The 12,500-nt window shown below is 43.1% G+C and overlaps 1 long non-coding RNA gene across 4 annotated transcripts in view; it reads right to left on the minus strand.

Annotated features, from left to right (window-relative positions):
* Positions 1 to 12,500, minus strand: part of LOC135102860 (uncharacterized) — a 195,846-nt gene that overhangs the window by 150,801 nt on the left and 32,545 nt on the right. The window contains exon 1 of one of the 4 annotated variants that reach the window (XR_010269802.1): positions 12,000 to 12,086. The exons of 1 other annotated variant lie outside the window; for it this stretch is intronic. This is a non-coding gene — a long non-coding RNA (uncharacterized LOC135102860). Of the gene's footprint in view, positions 1 to 11,502; positions 11,638 to 11,999; positions 12,087 to 12,500 lie in introns of those variants that run through there. 2 more of the 4 variants (XR_010269801.1, XR_010269803.1) reach the window with 2 other exon arrangements.

Consider the following 12,500-nt stretch of genomic DNA (forward strand, 5'->3'; position numbering starts at 1 on the left):
ACAAAGGACAAAGATAAAAAAGAAAAAGAAAACGAGAAAAGAAAACTTGAAAAAAACAAAAGCAAAAAAAACAAAAAAAAAAACAAAACAAATAAAAAAAGAAAAAGACAAACTGAAAATTAACAGCAAGGGGACAGCAAAGGGGAGAGGAAGGAGGGCAATGGGAATAAAAAGCCGGAACACGTCGCGGCCTCCATTGGAAAACCTTGATTTATCACCTGCAATTAGGCCGTGAATTTCCCAGCGGCCGATGGCGAGATTGAACCCTCGATCACCTGCCGCAGGATGGGGGAGGGGGAAGGGGGAATAGCGGGAGGAGTATCAGAGAAGTCGGAAATGGGGAGAGGATGGGAGGATGACTGGTGAATGGGGAGAGGAAGGGAAGTAGGGGAGGACTGGGACAGAGAGAGGAGGAGAGGGTAGGGATTGGGAGATGGGCAGAGTGGAGGAATGAAGGAGTGGAGATAGGGGGAGAAGGGAGGGAAGAGATGATAAAGGAGAGAGAGGAGTGGAAGATGGGAGAGGGAATGGGGAGGGAGTGGAGGATGGGGAGATGAGGAGAAAAAGAACAGTACAGGTTTGATTTACTCTCTCTGTCATTGTCTCTGTCATTGTCTCTGTCTCTGTCTCTCTCTCTCTCTCTCTCTCTCTCTCTCTCTCTCTCTCTCTCTCTCTCTCTCTCTCTCCCCCCTCAAGCCAGATGTATTCAGAAGGGGAAGAAAAAAATGTTACGATAAGGAGAAGCAATAGAAATATGAAAAGAGAGAAGAAGAAGAAGAGGAAGAGGAGGAGGAAGAAGAGGAGGAGGATGGGGAGCAGCATGTATTCAAGACTGGTTGAGAAATTGACGTTAAATGAATAACAGGAAAAAGGAAGAAGGGAACAAGGAAAGAAGTAAGGAGGGAGGGAAGGAAGGAAGGAAGAAAAGAAGGAAGAAAGAGAGCAAAGAAGAATGCATCGAAGCTTAATACCATATTACTGAGGAAGAAAAATGAAAAGCACGAAGGAGAGAACTGGAGGAGGAGGAGGAGGAGGAGAAGAGGAAGGGAATGGAGTGGAGGAGGAGGAGGAGGAGGAGGAGGAGGAGGAGAAAGGATAAGAGGATACACATTGAAGGTAAAATAATAATAATAATAATAATAATAATAATAATAATAATAATAATAATAATAATAATAATAATAGCAACAACAATAAACACAGTCTCACAACAAATTCGAACTACAACCTATATTTTCTATTTCACGAGCAATTTCAAACACGTTTATCTCTCTTTTACCTGTTAATTACATTTCGCTTTTACGCTCCGGTCATCAGCACCAAAATAAACAAATAAATAAATAAATAAAAGAAATGGATAAATAAACGCAGGAAATGAACTAACAATCATCATCAGCATCGTTCAAAAGGAGGAGGAACAATGCGTGTGTGGATTTCCCTGACGCTATGTTACCTTATTAAGACTACAACACGCACAAACGCACACACGCACACACACACGCACACACATGAAGAGAACGTATGAATAGTAAACGTTTTTCTTTGATTAATGATGACAGTAAATAGTAGTAGTAGTAGTAGTAGTAGTAGTAAGAGTAGTAGTAGTAAGAGTAGTATTAGTAGTAGTAGTAGTAGTAGTAACAGTAGTAGATTAGTAGTAGTAGTAGTAGCAGTAGTGATAGTAAATAATAATAATAATAATAATAATAATAATAATAATAATAATAATAATAATAATAATAATAATAATAATAATACTGATAACAAAGTAATTACACTCCCGCCTCCATCCTTCCTCTCCTCCTCCGTCTCCTTCTCCTCCAGCTTCTGCTCCTCCTCCTCCTTAATCTAATTAATTACGTAGAGATTGCGTCTGTATCTTAATATTTCCGTCCAGCTGCTGCCTTTGTGTGTGTGTGTGTGTGTGTGTGTGTGTGTGTGTGTGTGTGTGTGTGTGTGTGTGTGTGTGTGTGTGTGTGTGTATTTCGTGAGAATTATTGGATGCAGAATTTTTATTGAGTAGAATTACTTTATGATATACACTGCGAAAATGGAGGAACAGGAGGAGGATTACGAGGATTACGAGGAGGAAGAAGAGGAGGAGGAGGAGGAGGAGGAGGAGGAGTGGCGCCGTAATGCGTGTAGCTAGTTCACACCTGATTTCATACGTAAATTTCTTCGTAAATGTTTCGGATTATACCGATGATTAAATAATGAAAGTGACTCGTTCTTTTTTCTCATAAGGGAGGAGGAGGAGGAGAAAAAAAAGAGAAGGAAAATAAGAAGGAAAAAGAGAAGGAAAATGAAAAGGAGGGGAGAAGAAAGAAAAGAAGGAGAAGGAAAAGGAGAAGACAACAACAATAACAACAACAACAACAACAGCATCATGAAAGAAAGGGTGAATGAGAAAAGGAGAAGGAAGAGGATATAGCTAAGGAATGAGAAAGGAAGAGGAAGAAGGGGTACTATTACTCCTTCTCCTCCTCCTCCTCCTCCTCCTCTTACTACTACTACTACTACTACTACTACTATAATAACATCACCAATAAGAAGAGAGACGAAAATCACAGCAAAGGAGGAGGCGAGGACAAAGAAGAGGGGCAGGACTAAGAACTAGATGAGGATGAGGATAAGAATGAGGAAGAGGAGGAGGATACAGTTAATGGTGGTAAGAGATCACTGCTCCTCATTCATCACTTTCACATTCATTTAAACAGAATGCATAAACAACCTTACTGTTTTTTTCCTTCTGTATGACCATGTACCTCCTGTGTGTGTGTGTGTGTGTGTGTGTGTGTGTGTGTGTGTGTGTGTGTGTGTGTGTGTGTGTTTCATAGATTACTTTGCTAGATTCCTCGTTGTCTTCTAATCCTTATTTTCTCGTATGTATGATAATGACCTCAACATTCTTCCAGATTCTGAAAATTTATTATAAAGAAAAAAACGAAACTTGGTGAAGAATTAAGCAAGAATTTTGAGCCGCCGCCTAACTTTTGTATTTTATCTCTTTTTATCCTAAGAAGTTTGGCGTATGATAAAAATTGCTTTGCCGATACTGTGCAAGAACCGTGACCTTACCTGCACCTCAAGACAGCCATGCAGGAACATCTTATGCAGAGCCAGCAAGCAGCTAGAGGGTATTAATATCTATACAGTAAAATAAGTTATAACAGTTTAGGATAGGATACCAGGGCAAATTAGGATTACTGTCACAATGTTTACTGCAACTATAAAAACTAATACGTTTATGCTGTTGCCCTCTTCATTTGCCATACAACTCCAGCGACCAATAACACACATACTATTGCTGCTAATGATACAGGAACAAAAACGATTGCTATTACTGTTACTACTACAATAATTACCACATGTATAATCATTACCACCATCACCATCCTAACCAATCACTCATAACCATCAACACACAACCATAACCCAACCATCGAACAACGCAACTCATCACGCCACACCGCACACTCAACATACACAACAAAATAACAGGGAAATATTTCAAGAGCCGAATTAAAAAGTCATCACTGAATTGTAAAACAGCAGTCAGTCAGTCAGTCAGCCAACCAGCCAACCAGCAGGGCGGGGGCACACAGGAACACGCCTCTGCACACAACACAACATTCACGGAACACAGCAGCGCTCTAACATGCAACAGTCATACGGAACAATGGTCCAAAGTTATGTAGTGGAGTTATGTTAAGCTATGCGACGCAGTGAACGGGAATCGAGTACATTGCAGTCACAGCACACACACACACCATCATGCAGTAGAGAGCGAGTGGATGAAGGCAGTAAAGGGAGCCAGTGTAGCAGTGAGGATAAAACAGAAGTGAAAAGAAACAGGCGAAAAGAATAGTGAAGTGAATGTAACGGAGGGAGTGAGCGAGTGAGTGCAGTGCAGAGGCGATGCAGCAGAGGAAAAACGGATTAGAATAGGATGGTGAAGAGAAGGGAAGGGAAGGAAAGAAAAAAAGGAGAAGGGAAGAGAAGGCAAGGAAAGAGATGAGAAGAGAAGGGAAGAGAAGGGAAAACAAGAAATGAGAGAAACGAAATGGAAAGAACATCAAAGTGAAAGCAGTAAAGAAGATAAGCATAGTAGAATGAGTGCGTCATACAATGAGTGAGTGAAAGAAATTGTATGTACGCTGAATGATGATAAGAGTGAGTGAATGAATAAGAAAAGCTGTAAACGTACGATAATGAGTGCAGTGGAATAATTATTGAAGCATAGTGAGTTGAGAGCAAAGAAGAAAGATCATCCAAGTGTAGTGCAGGAACTAAGCCAACAGACACATCTCGAGTCTCCAGATAATTAAAACCCACGAGAGAGAGAGAGAGAGAGAGAGAGAGAGAGAGAGAGAGAGAGAGAGAGAGAGAGAGAGAGAGAGAGAGAGAGAGAGAGAATACACCACACCTACCACCACCACCAACACCACGCAGCAACAGAACACTACACCGTCACACCAGTATCTTAATTGACTCTCTCAGGAACCAGCCAACGAGAGAGAGAGACACACAGAGACAGAGACAAAGACACATCAAAGAAGAGACTCACTAGACCCCTAACCAACCCTCCTTCCCTGATCCTCCCCCCACTCTCCTCTCCCTAACACACTTCCCTCCTATGACCCTGAAAGAGTTGGAGGCTAAAGGTGAGAGTCACGTGAATGACGATGAGGACGCATGACCTTGAAATGAGGAACACAAACACTGGCTGGGGGAAAAAAAAAAAGAGGGGTTTTTGTTTGGCCTTGAAAATCAGTGAAACGCGAAAAAGAGCATCAAAGGCATAATATTTTTGGATGTGAATTTGAATTGCATGAGGAAAATTGTTAACGAGAGAGAGAGAGAGAGAGAGAGAGAGAGAGAGAGAGAGAGAGAGAGTATTTGCTAAGAAATGAGTGAATGAACCGCTTCGAAGCATAGAGGCATTTGAAGTTTCATGTTCTAAAGTGGAAGAGGAGGAGGAGGAGGAAGAGGAGGAGGAAGAGGGGGAGGAGGAGGAGGAGGAAGAGGAGGAGGAGGAGGGGGTGAGGCAGAACTGGTGCTGTTTCAATTAGTGTTTCGCTTAGAGAGAGAGAGAGAGAGAGAGAGAGAGAGAGAGAGAGAGAGAGAGAGAGAGAGAGAGAGAGGCGGGGGAAGGTGGCGGGGAAAGGGACGTCAGGGAATCTGAGAATTAGCTTCGTCGCGGTTCGTTTGAGAAATTGGTGCTAGGCTGTGTGTGTGTGTGTGTGTGTGTGTGTGTGTGTGTGTGTGTGTGTGTGTGTGTGTGTGTGTGTGTGTGTTCGGTAAGTATATTGTAACCTGATGGAATATTAATGTTTGATGTGTCATATGGATGCTCTCTCTCTCTCTCTCTCTCTCTCTCTCTCTCTCTCTCTCTCTCTCTCTCTCTCTCTCTCTCTCTCTCATACACACACACACACACACTCACTGAGCAGAAGCACGCACATATTTAGTTTACATTGTTTAATTAGGCCTATCAATAAGCACATATTTCAGATGGCTACACTGCTCGCCTCATTGACACCTGCCACAAATTATAACAAGCACTCCCAGAAAATTATAATCAAATCAATAAATAAAACTCATATACTTCAAAAAATTAACCTTCCAAAAAGAGAATGACAACTGTAATGAGATTTTCGCGCCAAGTAACACTGTCAACTGTTTCAATTGCGTCCATCAAAATTAAATGTAACCATAATAAGGTGATAATTGACAGCTGTGTGTGTTTTTGTGCGTCGTTCAGAGTGAGTGATTAATAGGCGGCGCGGGGCAGTGTGTGTGTGTGTGTGTGTGTGTGTGTGTGTGTGTGTGTGGCTCGCTGGATGAAAACTTTTTGGTGGTACTCATGCACGCAACGCACTTCCGAATCACAAACCAGCACGTAGATTTTTTTTTGCTTTCGTTTTTTTTTTTGTCACTTTTTTAAAATTTTTATTATTATTAGGACTGTTACGGTACTTGGCTCACTACATTTATCCCTGGCAGCTTTTGATTTTTTACTTTGTTGTACACTAAGTATACCTATCGAGTTCAAGGATTAGGTTGGACAAATTTAAGTGTATGTTGTGATTGATAACACGGTCTATCTTTCTGTCTATCTATCTGCCTATCTACCCATCTATCAGTCTTTTAATCTGTTGTCGCTCTGGCTTGTCTACATGCTGCATACGACACATCACTTCTGGATGATGAGTTTGAATTAAATCTTTATGCGACTTGATTAACTCTGTGACTGCAAAGGACACACCGAAATCTGATGGTTGTTACTGCGCACGATTTTACTGGACTAGAATAAAACTATAAATACTGAAAGGTCTTGATTACTCGGTCACTCCTGCTGTCCTTCAGAACCGTGCTCTCGACTTGCACGACATTATTTTACTACTCTTGATTCGAAGCAATGGTGAATCATATGTACATTTAACCCCTTTCACTGGCATACAATAATTACCATAACCATCTGCTACAACTGTTTATATACCTGTTTTTGTATTAGTTATTTGAATACTCCTTTTCCATATTGAAATGAAGATGCTACAGTTTTCTTCAGGAGTGACAAGGCTGGCCAAAATCACGAATGTATACATTAGGAGGCACAACACACTTGGACCATTCATGCTATCTTTACCAATACATCTTTTTATGTATTTTATCAGGTGTGTGGTCAACAAAGAACCTGTCTGTATCAATCTATATATCCAACCATCCATCTATCTATCTATCTATCTATCTATTTATTTAAGTCGGTTTGGGCACAAATCTACACAGAGAGGGGAAACTGAGATGATTTGGGAGTATCAAGAGGATAAACAAGGAGTGTGTGTGGTGAGGAGGATGCTGGAGATGAATCAACCCGGCAGGAGAAGGAGAGGACGACCTGCACTAAGAGAAGGTTTATGGAGGAAGTGAAGGAAGACATGCTTGTAATGGAGATGACTGAGGAAGGCGCAGAATACGGAGTGCGTTAGAGAAGGCTGCTCCGCTGTGGCGACTTAACGGTAGGAACAACAAGAACAAGTAGAACAACAACAGCAAGCCTCATAAGCACTTCACTGCGAATAACATACAAAATTTACGTTCTGTGACCTCTACTTTCTAGCAATGCAATATAGTCTTACGGTGTTCTGAATATAAACAAAGGACACGTATAACAGCAAATAAATAACGCTTAGGTTGAAAAAAATAGACTGAATTAAAAAAAAAAAAAAACGTAATACAATCAGTCATAATGCGTTTAGATTAAGCTAAGTCAGGTTAGGTTAGGTTACGTTAGGTTCTGCGCTACAACAAACCGCTTACCTAATTGTGCTGCTGCAGGAAAAAAGTGAAGTCGTCTTGAAATCATACCTTTTTTTTTTTCAGATAATACTGTGTGATGCCGAAGCCAGCACTCAAACATGACAGCCCAGCGCTCCACCTGACGCGGTCCCATCAAGGTGTGCTGCAGGTAATCGCGTAATCATGTTCAGGTGCTCTCAGTAATAACGGTACAATTAATGTGACTTGATTCATTATGTATCTTATCGTACATATCTAAAATTTCACTAATGACAAGTCCGCATGGATGGTCTCTCTCTCTCTCTCTCTCTCTCTCTCTCTCTCTCTCTCTCTCTCTCTCTCTCTCTCTCTCTCTTTTCTTACCAAGTCTTTTTGATCAGCTTAGCACTTTCGCAACAACTAAGAGAGAGAAAGAGAGAGAGAGAGAGAGAGAGAGAGAGAGAGAGAGAGAGAGAGAGAGAGAGAGAGAGAGAGAGAGAGAGAGAGAGAGAGAGAGAGAGAGAGAGAGAGAGAGAGATTGAAATAACCAAACAGAATTAGTTAAGAGCCAAAGAAACACTCTCATACAAGACTGAGGAAACAAACATAATTTAGTAAAATGGGAGCGGAGGAGAACACAGGAAGGCACAAGAGGGGGAGGAAGAGGAGGAGCAAGTGTAAGAGAGGGAGGTAGAAGAACACACACAAGAAGTAATATAACATGGAGGAAGAGGAGAAGCAGAAGGAGGCGAATTCGAAGGAAGGAAGGAAGGAAGGGAGGTGTCTCGTAAGTCATCTGTGTGATTAGAGTCTACCGCGTGGGACAGATTACACATGCATATCTCATGAATATTTTCCCTCGGGGCGCCACCTCTGAGCAGCTACCGAGGCGTGTGTGTGTGTGTGTGTGTGTGTGTGTGTGTGTGTGTTTAGGTAGGTGGGTGGGTAGGTAAGTAGGTAGATGTGTGTCTAGTTAGGTATGTAGATGGTTTTGATAAGTAATAGGGGGATATGAAACCGTATTAAATTGAGATAAGATGATTGTCTGCTGAAGGGAAACTAGTGAGATGAATGAGCTGTAACTAGCACCACCACTACCACACCTCTAACCTTTCTACCACCATTACCACACCCTGTTCAGAGAGTGCAAGGCTTACTCCTATTCCTTATGAGAGATGATGATTGTTGGACGGGAATTGGTGAGATGAATTACGTGTCACTACTACCACTACTATTATTTAGAAGTGTAGGCCAGACTGTGTGTGAGACGATTGGGGAGTGGAAGAGGAAATTGCGCAAGCGATGGTGGGTGGGAGTGAGGTAAAGGGAAGCGGAGAGAGTGCATGAGAGTTGTGGGTAAGGGAAGGCAGGAGAGAGGAAGCGAGGGAAAGCTGGGGATAGGGGAGAGGAGGAGGAGGAGGAGGAGGAGGAGGAGGAGTTGGTGAGGTAAACTCCATGTAACTGCTAACACTACCACCGAGTCTAGTTTGGAGAGTGTAGGTCAGGCCCCGTGCACTTGTGGCATGCTCCATTTACAGCAAGAGAGGAGGGGGGGAGAGGGGCTTTTGCATGTGGGTCAACATCTGGGAGGAGAAGTGACGGAGATGATCCAGAACACCCAAATTTATGGAGGCGAGTGCTCAAGAATATTCCAATAGAGTGAAGGTGGATGGAGGAGTTAGAGAAGTGACATGTAAATAGCTAACAGAGTAAATGGGGGAATGACATAGTCCGGAAGAAATAAATGGGAGATAGCAGTGACAAAAGCGACCATCTCAGAGCGACCAGAGTTATGCTAAAGGTAAGAAAAACAAAAAAAAGCAGTAGAGAGGAAGAGGAACAGAGAGCACTATGATGTGAAACCAATCTACAGGCGGGCGTGGAGTCAAAGCATTACAAGGTATTGGACAACAGAAGGGCGGGAAGGGAACAGTGTTAGGGTGATAGTTTGGACAGGAACGTGACAGGAGTGAAGAAACAGCTGTAGAGAGAATGTAAAGTGAGTGGAGGTGAAGAGAGGGAGGGAGAGGGACGCTTTGAAATGGAACACTGGTGTGGATGATCGCGCTGGACCGGAGACTAACGAATGGAAGGGATGGGGGAGGGGGTAGGGGAGGAACAGATGAGGGAGTGAGTGAGGGGGAGGTGGAGAAGAGAGACAGGATGGAATAGAGGATGAGAGAGAGGATGAGGGTGGGAGTTAGAAGTTGGGGGAAGGAGGAGATAAAATGATTAGGAGAGAATGGTAAGCATGGTGGAGGAAAGAAGGAAAAGTCAAGGAGAAACAAGATGCAGCGTTCAAGAAGGGAGGTAAGATGAAGATGGAGGGAACATGTAAGAGAGGATGGGAAAACTGGTGGAGGGATGGAGGAAGGGCTGTAAGGTGAGGGCACAGTGTAGAGTAACAGACCCATCACCGGCGCAGGAAGAGGAACTGCAGTGCCAGAAAAAGAAGGGAAAACGAGAAATAGTTTTTTCGCTTTCTGCCTTTTCCTCTCCTGAAGAGGGATAAAAATGCAGTCAGGTTTTTTGCGAGTGAGGGGTCGGTGCCGTCCCCCCCCAACCCTCCTACGACAACAGGCCTTTCTTGTTTCAATTCAGGGAACACGACGTATGCTTCCTGTGAGTCAAACACCTGTGTGCTCTGTGTGACCTAACCATCTCCCGCGTGACTGTTACCTCGGCGCGTCCAAAAGTCAGATTTTCAAGTAATATTTTCCCTCCCACTTACAATCTGCAGGGACGGATCACCACTGCGCGTTTTTAATAACGGCTACAATTTCCACCATGGCTGTCAAAGGAATTGATTATTCAATTGATAATATTGTCCAAATGTCTACACACAGTAAAATATATAAGGAAAAGAAAGAAAAAAAGAAAACTTGCGTGCAATTTTGGGTGACAGTATTTGTATTCTGCTTAGAAAAGACCATAAGAAACATCACCACCACACACACACAAAAATAAAATAAAATAAAATAAATAAATAAATAGTTGAAATAAAAAAATAAAATGAAATAAAATAATCATCTCCCAACTCCAGAGACTCCTGCCCGGGGCGATAGCAATGATGACAGCAGTGATAAATGTATTGGAAACAGTGACAATGCATTTGTTGAATCACCTTACTGTTATTACTGACTCGTACGTGTGTGTGGTGTGTGTGTGTGTGTGTGTGTGATGGTGTGCGTGTTTGTTTGCCCCAGATGGTGTCGGTGGGTGCGTGAGAGACAGTGTGTGTTTGTGTGCGTGGGTGTGGGCGTGGGTGTGGGTCAGTGCCTGCACGTACGTGTGTGTACCAACGTGTCAGCATGGGTGTGGGCGTGCTGTGGGCATGATCTCGTTAGTATAATTCAGGCGGCGCCAAGATTGCGTCGCCGGCAGGTGATTGGCTTAATCTAGTGCGGTAATTGGATGTGTGAGGGCGCCGAGAGTCATGAGGCGGGCACGACGCGGCCAAGGAGTCCATGGGGGAGAGGGGGGCAGCGCCTGAGAGGAGGGCGGGGCGGCGCGGCGAGGGAATGAGGCCATGTGGAGGGAAGGCGGAGGATGGGAGGCTGTATTGTGAAGAGAGGTGTTGGAGGGAAGCGTGATGGAGGGACTGAAGAGGGACAGATGGATAGGGAAGAGGAATGGAGCTAGTATGAGACTGCAAGGGAGAAATGAGGGGTAGAAATTTACTATAACTCCTTACATAATCCCCCTTTCCCTCAAGCTCGTTGGGTGAAAGGGGGTTATGCAAGGAGGAGTTGTAGTAAATCGATGTTTGTGGGGGATGGCGGGGAGGGAACGCGGAGAGCCAAATTAGGGCAAATTTGGACATTCATGAAAGGTCTAAGGACGAGACGCCATGTTTTGACAGGTTGAGAAATTTCTAATCTAAATGGGGTGTTTCACCCCCATGGACACCCTCCTTAAGGACACTAACCTAACCTAACATTGCCTAACCTAACCAGGCGGCTTCACCTCCCTGGACTCACCTTGAGGACATTAACCTAACCTAGCATTTCCTAACTTAACCTAAGATTACCTAACTTAACCTAACAGTACCTAGTCTAACGTAACCTAACATTACCTAACCTAAACTAACATTACCTAATCTTACACTACCTGACATTACCTAATCTAATCTAACCAGTATGTACCGTGGCAGGCACACGCTATTCCTCACGGCCGGCATCTGAAATCGTCATATACTAAGAAATAAGATACATTAACACTCACAAAGAGAGGAAATAGTGCCAAACTTCAAGGTTCTGAAGATAAAAGCTGCCATTTTGAAAGGTATAACAACATACGTAGATCACAATCTTGCAAACTTTCCACGATGACGGCAGAAGTCAAACTGGCAGCATGGCGCCGTGACGCACTCCCTTACTGGGCAGCGCGGAATGATACCCTCGTATTGTCCTTTAAGTATCTCGCAAATAAAATGTGGTTCATAATAAAATGTTCCTAATAAAGTCATTATCGTTCAGTAGTTTCGATACAACGAGCAAGCTGAGCTTATGTAGGGGAAAAAAAAACTTTTTATATATTTCACTCACATTTGAACTACTTCTTGAGGCGCATAGGAAGTGTTCCAGGGCTCAGTGTGTCAAAGGAGCCGTACTAGGCACACAGTTTGTGGACTTCGGCTCTGGGATTCCCCACAGGTACCCCAAGCTTGTTGGTGGGGGATAGGAGGGATTATGTAAGAAGGAGTTATTGTAAATGTTTACCTAGGGTTGTATGGTGCTTGGTTGTAAGGTACTTATCAAGACAAGTAGCGACCGTCTTGGTGCTTGTTGTCTTCCCTCCGTCTGACCGCACACCGCCGTCCCTCAAGGTTCACCTCGACACATTATCTCGGTGCTAATAATTTATTATACCTGGTACATGGCACGGTAGTTTCTGACTTACTGTAACACTTAATAACACCTTTATAGTAATATCACTTATTATACATATATATTATTTACAGGAAAAAATACCTAAACACTAATAGCACCTATCATACATATTATTATTTACAGTAATTATCAAGCACTGTGCTTCAGGAGATTCGAGAAGGTTCGGGTGTCCCGAATCTTCGTCCCGTCTTCTAATGGACAGGTTCCAGGTCTTGTAGAAATAATACAAGATAATAAAGTCCATTAGAAGACAGGACAGAAGATTCGAGACACCCGAACTTTCTCGAATCACTGGAATATCATTAAATTTCTCCGCGTTTTGAAATTTCT

The sequence above is a fragment of the Scylla paramamosain genome, chromosome 8 (genome assembly GCF_035594125.1).
Source record: "Scylla paramamosain isolate STU-SP2022 chromosome 8, ASM3559412v1, whole genome shotgun sequence".
NCBI classification, from domain to species: domain Eukaryota; kingdom Metazoa; phylum Arthropoda; class Malacostraca; order Decapoda; family Portunidae; genus Scylla; species Scylla paramamosain.